Raw genomic sequence first — 12,775 nt, 5'->3', positions numbered from 1 at the left:
ATTTTATCTGTTATCTAGAGCAAAAAGAGAGAATTCCAGCTATGAAAAAAATGTCTACACTTAATCAGAACTCGAGAAATACATAACTAAAACTATCATCTACAAGAAATTTCTTTCCATCAAAGAATGTGATAATTTTTGTACAGAAATTATGGATTGTATCGGCTAACTCTTGTGTCTGCTATATTGCAGTTTTGCTTACTAACCTCAGTACTACAAGTCAAAGGAGACTACTTGTGTGGGTTCTCTCCCTCTCCCTCTCCCTCTCCCTCTCCCTCTCCCTCTCCCTCTCCCTCTCCCTCTCCCTCTCCCTCTCCCTCTCCCTCTCCCTCTCCCTCTCTCTCTCTTTAGAGAGTGAGCCCTTGTGCATTATCTTTTAGTTTTCAACAATAGTGGTTGGCACCAATCACCTTAAGTGTGCTATTGCTTTCTCTAATGCATCTGCAGAATGACTCTAGGGAAATGGAAATAGGGGCTAAGTCATATTAGTCTGGGAAACTGTTCCAGGAAATACTATTTTTGACCATTCATATCAAAACTGTGCATGATTCAATGTTGTGAACATGATAAACAAGTGACAAATCTCTATCTGTTGACTTGTGCTGAAGGAGTACACAATTGAGTCTACACTCTAACTCACAATGACTCTACACCTCCCTTATGTAGGCTGTCATTTTATGACACTTGAAATACAAATCGTGTCTCACTGCACTTAAATAAACATTTGAAAATGAATTACTTTGTTGAACCACTTCTACTTCTGGGAGTTTCTTTTACCCGGGAGCATAGCTAATGGATTGAACTAGTCTGTACTAGTTTTTGCAGACTTTCTGTATGTTCTACATTAGATTATGGTCAGTGAGACTGTTATAACTATAAAAACTGCAAAAACAAATGTTGGACCAGTTGCATATCTGTGGAGCAGGTAATAAAATACTAATCCCTATGAAACAAACAGCACAGCACTGTGAAATAAAACAAAAACAGTAATTAAAATAAAGGCTATATATTTAAAAGTGCACATATTTGAAGTGAAAATTTGCTGCTGGGTAACATTAAATACCATGTTTATCAAACCTGTGCATTGCAACATTCTTGGAGCATCCATTGCACAAACATGCACCCCGCCTCCCTCTTCCCCCACCCGGGGAGTGTCATCTCTTTCCTGAGTCTGTGCTTGAACACCATGGGGCCCCAGCCTTACAGCAATACTTCCCTTTTTCCCTTTCCTTGCTGAATGTCTGTTCTGCTGTCCTTATTGCCTCTCTGCCTTTCCATTGAATAGTCTTCTTGGTGCTGATTGTGCTTGGATTTGATTTGTAATTTTGCACACTCATTTTCTTCTCTTCTGGCATGCTACAACTTTCCATTCTTAACTATGTGGTCCTTGTTGGGTTTGACCTGCTAATGCTTTTCCAAGTCTTATCAAAGAGCAAATCATTCATAGGAGGTCGCCTAGCGCGGTGTATATTCCCCCTTTTGTGTCTTTCTCTCTGTGCACCCTTCCTTTCTTGCAAAGGTACTATGTACTATGCCCAGAACACAACATTGTAGCCATTTTGTGTGTGTGTGTGTGTGTGTGTGTGTGTGTGTGTGTGTGTGTGTGCGCACGCGCGCACACACCATATATATTACCAAATATCTACACAGTGGTAGCCCTCTGACGAGGCGACGATCGCACTGTTATACCCAAGCTGGAAACTCCCCACACCAGCAAAGGAGTATGTGCCCGTAGTGCCTGGGCACAGGGACTCGCAACATCCTCAAAGACGGAACCCCTCATCTGCAGCATTGTCAACAGGACCAATTGTGGACGTTTGGTATAAGGCTGAGTGGAGGGTCTGAATCAGAGAATCAGGTGGTACTGTGATTGTGTAGGCTGCAGATTCCTCGACTTACATCATAGAGTGGAGAGGTGTCGAAATATACGGAATAAATCGGGAGTCTGCTATACACAGGAGGTGGTTACACTGGTGGCAGAGGCTGTGCAAAGTGGACGGGGCAGTTTCTTAGGTTAGAATGTTTCAGAAAACTTGAAACAAGGATACAGTACAGTCTCAAAGAGAGAGTACCAAACACAAGACAGGGGTAGACCTAGGCACCATCAATACTACAGTTGTTTTAGCTGTGTTGGGAAAGAACCAGACCTCATAGCAAGAAGTGAAGCAGAAATCATTGCAGGTATTGAAAGCTATCTGAAATCAAAGGTAAGTTCACGTGAACAAACTAACAGTGTACAGAAAGGATAGACTAAACTCACTTGGTGGGGTCGTGTTTGTTGCTGTTGGAAGTAGTGTGTGTTGTGGTGAAATGGAAATAGTTACTGAGAGTTAGTGTGTATGGACATTACACTTGACAACCAAAATAAATTAATAATTGGTTCTTGGATATGTTATTAGTGGACATAAAACTGTAGTAAATTCTTTGTCTGGAAATTTTTTTGAGCAATTATTTTGGGAACACATTCAAAGTGTAGATGGTTGTCCACTGTACTATACCTCTTGGTGGCATCATGAAAGATACAGAAATTAATGGCCACAAGTGTGTTGTACCGAGATTAAGTAATGTAACATCCCAATAAACACAAAATATATATATATCTATTTAAAAAAGCTGATGGAAACTTGCAATATGCCTTTCTAAGATACAGTCTCTATTCCTCTGACATTATGTATCAACAAAATGTGGCCTTAATTAAAAAAAAAATACTGTTGATGGAAATTGAGTGTTACATATATCTAGTAAATTAACAAGAGAAAGAACAGGTGCCACATGGTTTGCAAAACAGGTCAGGACACTGTTGCAAAAACAACAAAAACAGGAAAAAAGCATACCAGATTTAAAAGAATGCTAAGTTTCCAAGACTTTGTCCCCAGTTGATGGCTTGGCGGTCCTGAGTGCCTGGTACAGCCGCAACTGCTGGTGTGGTCAGCGTGACTGCAGTTACCCGCTGTCAGCGAACAGTGCATGCTTCACGATCATAAGTGTGTGCAATCGGAAGGCTTTTTTCAGTAGATATGTTCAGTGGAATTATTGGTGTGGGGGAGGTTGCTTGTGTTCACAAATTCTGGTGCATACAACATGTTCAAATGTTCAAAAAATGTTTTATAATTGAGGAGGATCATCGTAAGGTGGTAGTGAAGGTTTTAAGCAATGTATTTGACTCCTGTATATAACAAATAATTTGGTAGGGTACTGCAAATGGACTATTTCCTGCTGTTTTTAATAGCAGTTGTATGGTCTCCCTTTGTCCCCAGCATTAACCAATTGGAAAACAGTATTCCGAGGAGGGATGAAAGCCTCCATCTGCGTGTTTGCAGATGTTGGTTCACACACAAACAGGAAGTGTCACTTAGAGAGGTGGTGGTTTGGTGGGAATCTCTCAGGTATCAAATATCAAGGGATGTCGACTTCTGCTCCGCGGTCGCTGAACTGTCCAGGTGGTGACACTCGAGGTGCTTTCAGGATGGGTAAATTGTGAACTACTGCTCAGTATTTGTTTTGGCTGCCTTCATGATTGCGCGTGTTACAAGCAACGAGTGGAGGAAGGTACCTGTGTTCTCAAATGCCTTTGCAGACAAGGCCCCCCAATATATGGTGTTTATGGAATTTAATGACTTAATTCGTTTTTGTCTGTCTATATACATGGGGATAGACCACGTCACTCTTTGTGGTGTGATCAGCAGCCAGTAGTCCCCACTGATGTCGCTTGGGTCGCTGGGATCAATCGCTAGTTATCTGTGGGTCTGGGCACAAGGCTTTCGGACTCTTTAGGAAGCAGACATATTGTCATGACAGTCCCAGCAGATTGCAGTAAGGGAGTTATTTCTCAAGCACCATGCATCTGCTTGGAGCTGTTAGTGGGTGCTTATTTTATAGAATCTATTTGTGGTATACGTGAAGGGGGCGGGGGGATTTGAATTTTGTATGGTGAGGTCCTTCCTCTCTAGCACATACTGAGTCATTTTCCTGCCAGTTTCCATATGGGGAGGGGGAGTGGAGAAGGGGACTGGAGGGCTCAGGATTTCCCATAGGGGAGAGGTTACTTAATTGATCAATTAATTTTATATCAAATGTGTGATTCTACTGGAACGGGATTGGGGATTACCAGAGGGCTGGGGAAGAGGATGGTCGTGGCTAGGGTTGGGGGGTTTCTCAGAAGTATGAATTATGTATGCCCACAGGGTCATAAACCAACTCTTAAGGATTCATAAATCAATTAAAAGAACTGTAGGTTGCCCCCTGAATGTATGCTACCCCTTCAATGTATGGAACCCCTACAAACAAAATGTGCCAGAATGAACTTTGCCCAACTACTCGGACCAATGCAGTAATGAAGTTTGGGAGTTCTAGATTTACAGTTTAGTTTTCACGGGATTGTTAGATTGTGGCTGGAAGTATTTGAGAGACACCACAGCCTCTTAACATAGAACCTTGTGCTATCTCTCATCTCCCAGTATTTCAGCTGAATGTTATTATTACTATTTTTTTATGTAGTCTTGTGTATGATTTATTTCTCTGTTAACCTGCATTTGCTTAAACTTTTGTAAAGTTGAGGGGAGCCTTTTTAAACATTAAAACTGTATTGTCCTGGACACCTAATTTAATTTCGTAGCTAGAGCTCACAGCTTACTTGTACTGTATATGGGGACGCCATCGGCATAACTCTGTTACTAGGGCCTAGATTTTCATTACATGTATTTCTTTGTAGTCCGGGTACTAGCTAGAATTTCTGTTCCATGCTGCTTTTACAGTAACAGTTTCATGAGGGTCTGTCGTAGTTTGCATCGACTCTCAGTGACTCCCAAATTGAATAAATTAATCTGTCAACACTTCAGTAGAGTGAAGCTTGTACTAAAAATGGGATAAACACTTATGAAAAGAAAAAAGTCCTCGACCCAAGGCATTTTTCTCTGCCTAACACTCAGTCTCTTAATGCTGGAGACATCATAAGAGACTATAAAAACTGAGATATCTGTTTCAAACTTAAACAAGCTAAGCAGGCCAAACTGTTTCTGAGCTTATTGTGATGGACAGTTGGGGATGTTCACTTTATTTAGCACTAATCCTCACAACTTTCAATCCTTCAAAAGTCCAAAAACAGTGTGAACAGAAAAGAATGTTTCGAAAGTAAACAGAAAAAAAGCATGGACATGGACGTATCATAGCTGAAACAAGAATGAGCATCATGGAATAGCAGGTGTGGATTAGAGTATGGGAAGGAATAATGGAGAAATTGAGAAGACCACCACCTTCACTGCTACCTTCAAATCTCCAACTCTCCCTAAAAACCACATGGCAGGGTTCCTCTGACTTAGGGTTAGGCCTTATGTACCTATCCATATGCGATACTACAAATCCCAGCACTTTGACCATACAACGATTAGATGGCATGATGTAGCGACCTGTAGGAAGAGTGGAAAGGCAGCTCATAAAGCTGGGACTGACTGCCCATCTCCAGCAGTCTGCATTAACTACTCAGGGAGCCACCCAGTCCGAGCCAAGACTGTCCCATTTTTGCTTAGGAACGCAAAATTCAGGAAATAAACATGATCAAACGGATTCCTTATGCAGAAGCCAAAAGGAATATTAGACGACAAAACCCTCTATCTTTGCCACTTATTCTTCACTGTGCGGAAACCACTTTGACACAAACGGCGTCCAGTGTACCACTATTCACCACCAGCACCTGAACTTGCACCTGTACATCCCAAAGCAAAATTAGTAAAGAGATAGAGATCCAGGCAGCTGTGACAAAAGATACCAGCAATGTTTTCACAGTGAGCATCACGAACGCACCCCAAAAACAGAATGCCTCTCAATGCCCGCTTTCCACAAAGCAGAGTGCCTCTCAACACACACTTCCCTCCTCATCCTTGAAGGGCAAGAGAGCAGGGAAAGGCTCTCATCATTTAGTTCGAAAGCTGTCCTAGCGCCATAAGACGTCATTCTGGCATTTATGACTGATGAGGACATCATGGATTTGGAAGCCTCATCACCAGGCCCAGGCAGACCCCTCCACCTGCACTCGCTATAAAAGAGCCTTGCCACCCTGGCACAAAGACTGGGTGGGGTAAATTAAAACCGCACCAGTGAAATGGTCCCCATACTCCAGTGGAATATACCTTTCTGCCTCTGTCTTCAAGAGACTCATTTTAAACAGACTGAGGCACCTGTACTTGGAGGATATCATCTCTGCAGAAAAGACAACCTTACTGTTGACAGGGTGAAGGGGTGGTAGTAGCATTCATCAAGGACATGTTCCACTCCTCACCAGTGCCCTTGACCACAAGACTGCAAGTAGTCACTATTCAAACAGCGGCCAATGTTGCTGTTACAGTGTGCTCTGTGTACTTACTGCCCTGTGAACCCATTCCCAGTGAGGTCCTCACACATCTTCTTGATGAATTACCCTATCCCTTCCTTCTTTTAGGGGACTTTAGTGTACAAAGTGCACAATGGGGTTCTAGCACCACTTGCCCCAAGGGTCGGATACTTGAGGACCAGACAAGCACTACAGATGTCATACTGCTGAACATAGGTAAACCTACACATTTTAGCACCTCTAAGGGTTCGTCTATGGCCATAGACCACTCCTTCTGTTCACCTGCCCTTGCAGACACCGCGCAATGGGGACTAGATGACAACCTTCATGGTAGTGACTACTACTCTATCTTCATCCATCTGCCTGATGGAGCAGATCCCAAAAGAATTCCATTGAGATGATTGTTCAGAAAGGCTAGCTAGATGCTTTACAGGTAATTAGCTGTTTTTGAACAGTGTGACAGTGTCCAGAACTGGGTTAATCACATAACAGCTGTAATTCACGAGGCTGCTGATACATCCATTCCAAAGTTAATAGCTACACCTGGGAGGCGACGTATCCCTTGGTGGAAACATGAGTGTCATTCTGCAGTAAGGGACAGGAGGGTGGCTATGTGCTGATTCAATCAGTGCCCTATTCATACGAATCTTATGACTTTTTGAATGATTTGAGCACAGGCAAGGAGAATAATTTGGGAGAGTAAGCAGAGATTTTGGCAAGGATTCCTGAACTCTATCAATAATTCAACATGTGCTAGTAATGTATGGGAAGCCATCAAGAGGATCTCAAGGCACAACTCACAATGGCCAATACCAGCTGTAAAAGAGCAGGGGTCTCTCTCAACATCACCAAGAGACATGGCTCTGACAATGGCTGAATTATATAAGTCCCTTTCGGCCGAATCTATTCAGGATCCAGCTTTCCATCGATACTGGGAGACATAGAAAATGGCTGATTTTGATTTACATTCCACCAACATGGAGGAATACAATCGCCCTTCCCTGTAGGAGTTAGACTCTACACTGTCAGTACCTTGTGATTCATTGGCTGGACATGACATGATAAAGTATTGCACATTGAAACAGTTGAACCCACGGTTGGAGAAGGTCCTCCTTCAGCTCTTCAGTGAAATTTGAATAACAGGAGACTTTCCTAACTCGTGGAAAGAATCTATTTTAAACCCAATTTTAAAACCAGGGAAGGAGCGGACTAACACCAATAGTTACCATAGCATTAGCTTGACAAGCTGTGTAGGAAAGGCACTGGAGCATAGCGCTTGTTGTGCTTCCCAAAACCAAGTCCATACAAGGTTGCACCCAGTATCAGGAGGTATGCTCAGAGCAGCAGTTCAACAAGCTTTCCTTCTAAGCAGCATCTTATCCATGTCTTCTTCGATTTGGAAAAGTCCTATGACACTACATGAAGGCATAATATTATGTTGCAGCTCTATCAGTGCGGATTCTATGGATGTCTACCCACCATCATATGGTACTTCCTCTCGGACAGGTACCTTAGATACAAGGTTGAGGCGCTGCATGTGCCGTTGCAATAAACAGTAGTATGACCACAGTGCGTCATATACTGTGTTCCTTGTTTGTGGCCGAATTCTCCATCTTCTGTGCATCCTCCAACCTTGCAGTGGGTACTCGCGAATTGCAATTGACAATCACGTTGTTGGAGGAATGGTCTTACACCACAGATTTAAATTCTCTTTGTAGAAAACTGTTTGTGTTGATTGTAATCGCTTCTGTTCTCTTTTTACTTTACCCATTTTAAAATGGGGAGAAACAGTCCTCACTTTTTATGAAAAGGTGAAGTACCTGGACCTCACTTTTGATGATAAGCTTACTCGATTGTCCACACCTTAAAGAACTACAACGTAGACGTCTCAAGGCCTTAAACATCCCTAAATGCGTCAATCACAGGTCTTGGAGAGCTGACAGGACACACCTGCACCAACTTTGTAAGACCTTTGTGCGACCTCGACTTTAATACAGATGCCAGGTTTAGGGGTCATAAAGTCCTTCATACCTCAAAATGAAGGATGTGGTTCACCATGTGGATATTAGACTGTCAATAGTGGCCTGTCACAAGAGTCTTGTTACTAGCCTATGTGCAGTGGCTGAAGAGCTTCTGCTGTCTATTCGATGACTACTTCTCATGGTATGCCAAACATAGGACTTTGTCCACTCCTTCATCGCCAGCATCCAGCAGTGTTGCACAGGCGCCTCTGGAATGGCTGTTCAGTCACCAGCCACAGGCAGCGAGGCCATTTAGGATCTGTGCAAGGGGGAACCTTAAGTTATTACAGGTGCGGAGCAGTAGGGTCCAAACCAGGGCTGGAATACGGTATCTGCCTGGCTACTAATGAAGCCCACATTACTGTTTGCATAGATAGGTCTAAGCAGGGAGATTTTCTTGGTTGCTCTGTTGTGTTCTCCTACATGACCTCAGGACAGCGCTACAAGAGTAGTTTTCTGTTTATTATTCAGAATTGTTTGCTATCCTGAGGGCAATGGAGCAGAAGAGACCACATTATGACAAGAAATTACTCATCTGCTCAAATTCTGAGAGTGCCCTTCTCGTTATTGGTCAGATGTGCCCAGCAACTCGGATGGTTCCAGAAGTGCAGGATGCTCTCCTTCTCATGCAAGGGGAAGGCAAGGAAATGATTTTGTGCTGGGTTCCCAGACACGCAGGGATTTGGGATAACTAACTCACTGATGTGGCTGCCAATGAAGCTCACTTCCTTCCACCTCCTGCTCACTGTTCAGCCCCCTGCAGGCTGTCACCTCATTTGTGACTAGGAAGGCCATCTGATGGTGATAGGATCAGTGGGTGGAAGTGATGAATAATAAACCACGTTCTGTAAAACCTTCAGTGTTACCTTGGCTTACCTCCTTCCACACACGACTGTTTAAAGAACTAGTCCTCACATAGCTTAGTGTGGGACATTGCACATTGACACCTGGCTTCATGTTATGATACAAGGAGCTCCCAGTATGTCATAACTGCGAGGCACAGCAATTAATACGTCGCATTTTAATTGAGTATGCATTATATGCCGACCTGACAGTCGATCTGAGTCTCCCACAAGACCTGAGCGCAAATTTAACAGATAATGAGGTGTGTGTATTTCGCGTTTTTGTTAGATGTCCAGAAATCTTCCCAAAATACTAGGTGTGAGATATGAACATGTCACAGAATGGCTCGGTCGCTCATAACTTACAAGTAGTCATCCAGCCAGTCATCTGACCCTTTTCTTAAGTGTGTGTTTACTGGTATTTTGTCCATGGTTTTATCCAGTTATTCTGCTGTTTCTTGTCGAGATTTTATTGCGGCCTTTTCTGATGCTCATCGTATCAGGGTTGCCTTTCGATTCTTGTGTGAGAATGCAATTTGGTTTCCCATTTTATTGTTATTTTTAATATATTTTCACCATGCTCGTCAGTCTATCATTAATGCGAGGACGCTGGGAGTAGTGGGACAAAGCCACCGTCACCCCACTCTGCACTGTTGCCAAATTTGTTCAAGATGGCGGATACAAGATGGCGGCAATAGGTATGGCAACGTCGCAATTATGTAATGATGGGAAGTTCAAATTTTGGCTGGAAAATAGATCAATTGGGCTATCTCCACTAACCTAACACCCTCCCCTCCCCCCAGAAAATGGTGGGAAGTTCAAATTTTGGCGGAAAGAAATCACTTGGGCTACCTTCACTAACCTAAGAAAATGGCAGGAAGAAAGGTCACTTGGGCTACCTCCACTAACCTGTCACCCGACCACCACCTCTTCCTTGGAATTGGCAGGGAAAGCACTCAGCCTGTGCTGGGCTCCTGGAAAGAATGGACTGAAGTCTTTATTTTGCATGCAATGTTTATTTAAACAGTTTGAGGCAGTAGCTTCATCTAGTGTGTTCACCATGAGGTCTGGAGTCCAACTGACCTAGTGCATAGTACTGCCACCAGAGGGTGCTGTCGTCCCTTCCTTGACATAATCCAAGATGGCGGTATGTGGGAAAAATAGTGGGAAAATGAGTCGGCCTGTTCTGGGCTGCTGGATAGAAACGAATGTACTTTATTTATTTTGGAACAGTTTATTTATGCATAGATTTCATGTAGTTCATTTATTACACCGATACAAAACTCTCACTCTGACGTGCTTGGGGTCACAATACACAACTTACAGACCTGCAAACTACTCGTAAATTATCTGAATAATGCAGTACACTGATGTACAGTCACGCAAACAACTAGTAAATTGTCGAAATAATGCATGTAGAAGGCTCTGGAAACACGCTCACAACGATTAAACAGTAGAAAATAATGCACTGCAGAAACACTCAGTGCACATAAAAAACGCTTTCGAACTATCGTCAACCGCAACGTATTAGCGAACTGCCCCCTACAAAGATTCCAACACCACCGACTATGGACACAAGCCACCACTGGAGAGACGAACGCAGGGGCGTGAGCCATTGCTCTCAGGCCACTGCCGCCTAGAGCCAGCAGGTGAAAGCAGCGCATCTATTTTCGGGTATACAGTTAGAATTCTTCGAGTGTTATAATGACATCACATGTCTATGTAAATAAAGCCATGTCACCCCCTGGACGCGCACGTGTTCACCTAACCACCGTGACTTAGGCATACTTGCCGGTCCAGTGCCTAGAGAGGTGTATGCTTAGTGACCGTTAACTATTTCTTTGGCACTTTACTATTTCTGGGAAGGGACTGATGTCTAATGGATGGACTATCCCATTAGGATCGCTAGGTAGAATGCATCCTGTGTTATTCTGGGGAGCATCGCAAAAATTTCTATAGCGTGTCTATAACTTGGCTGTTATTTACATAGACATGTGACGTCATTATAACACTGACAACCTTTTAGCTGCACCTGCAAGGGTGAGCCACTATGCAAACCTCTCCGAGGGTGATCTGCTATGCAAACATCTCGCTGGACCGCAAGTTCAACAGCCATGCGTCATCGTGTCAGCAACGGTGTCTAGGTAGACACGTGTTTCCACAGGTATTTCTCAGGTGTCAAGTGCGAAAGGGATGTTGCCGCCTCATTCTTTGTGGGACCCAAATTAACACCTGCACATGGTTCAACACCTGCCAGCCATGTCATCACTTTGTGGGGGCTGCCGGTGCATCCAGACTCGGGCAGCATGTGTGGCTGTGTTCTGTGCAGTCCAGTGCACAGGAGATGATGGGCGGTGCGTGCTTTGTGATCGAAAGATTTTTAACTGTGTAATTATGTGTGATGTGTGTTTCATGACTGTATTCCTTGCGCCATCTGGATAAAAAGAAGGGTGATCGATTTAATTACTTCTTACAAGACCTGCATCTTTCCACACAGCAGAGAATGATGAAAAAGTGTAATCCAACCCCTGAAAACGTTTTTTTTTAATCAATAAACAATATACCCTTGAATTTCCCTTAATGAGATCCTTCCTCTCCACTGCACAGCCGCCAGTTTCCGAGCAGAGGATGGGAGGGGGAGAGGAGGGGATGGGGTGGCAGGGAGGGGGGATCGATTTCCTAAAAAATTCTTTAAATAAATAAATAAACTATATTCCATACACTACTTTGAATCCCATAAATTTTTTAAATAAACAATATTCCACACATTGTCTAAATTGTTTAAACAATATTTCATAAACTGAAATCGATTTCTGAACAAAATCTTTAACTAAATAAACAAATTCCATACATTGTATAAATTGTTTAAACAATATTCAGTATATGCAATCGAATTCTCTCCAAATGACTGATCAACTGAGTCTTTTTCCCACCAATTTCTGGGAGGGAGGGTGAGAGGGGAGGGGGTTTACCAGAGAGGGAGAGGTTAATTACTCGATCAATTTAATTAAGTAGTCAATCAAATTGACAACAGAGGGCTATTCCAGTAACTCAGACCTAAAGTGTACCTAGCAGCAATAGGGAGGGGGTGGGTTGAAGGTGTCCTGAGGGGGGGTGGAGGGGGAAGGATCCTTTTAGCAGAACAATAGGTTAAGCTCCTGTTAATCAAAGGAGAACAATAGGCTTGCCCTTGAGTGCATACCTGCCCCTGGTGTATGCAACCCACACTAACAAAACGCACAAGCTCTCTCTTGGCCCCCCTACTGCTGGGGACCTTGCTGTTTAGCGTCCTCACCCATAAATCATCATAATCATCATCATCATCATCATCATCATCATCAAACTGTCAACAGTTAGCCAAACATCAGTGGAAATATAGAACACTATGCTGACTCAATAAGGGCTGTCTCGTGCAAAACATACCCCTTTGGTTGGGACACAACCTGTAATGACATGCTTCTAGAAGAAGCTGAAGCCATATGTGATTGATGTTTTTACCTGCGGTATTAACTCGTAAAATGAAAAGACTCTTCAAAGTAGCTTCTTGAACTTCACTCCACAAGGCAGTCAAGAAGTAGAATGATATA

This window comes from Schistocerca nitens, chromosome 3 (genome assembly GCF_023898315.1).
Source record: "Schistocerca nitens isolate TAMUIC-IGC-003100 chromosome 3, iqSchNite1.1, whole genome shotgun sequence".
Classification (NCBI taxonomy): Eukaryota; Metazoa; Arthropoda; class Insecta; order Orthoptera; family Acrididae; genus Schistocerca; species Schistocerca nitens.
Note: the sequence above shows the minus strand (reverse complement) of the source record.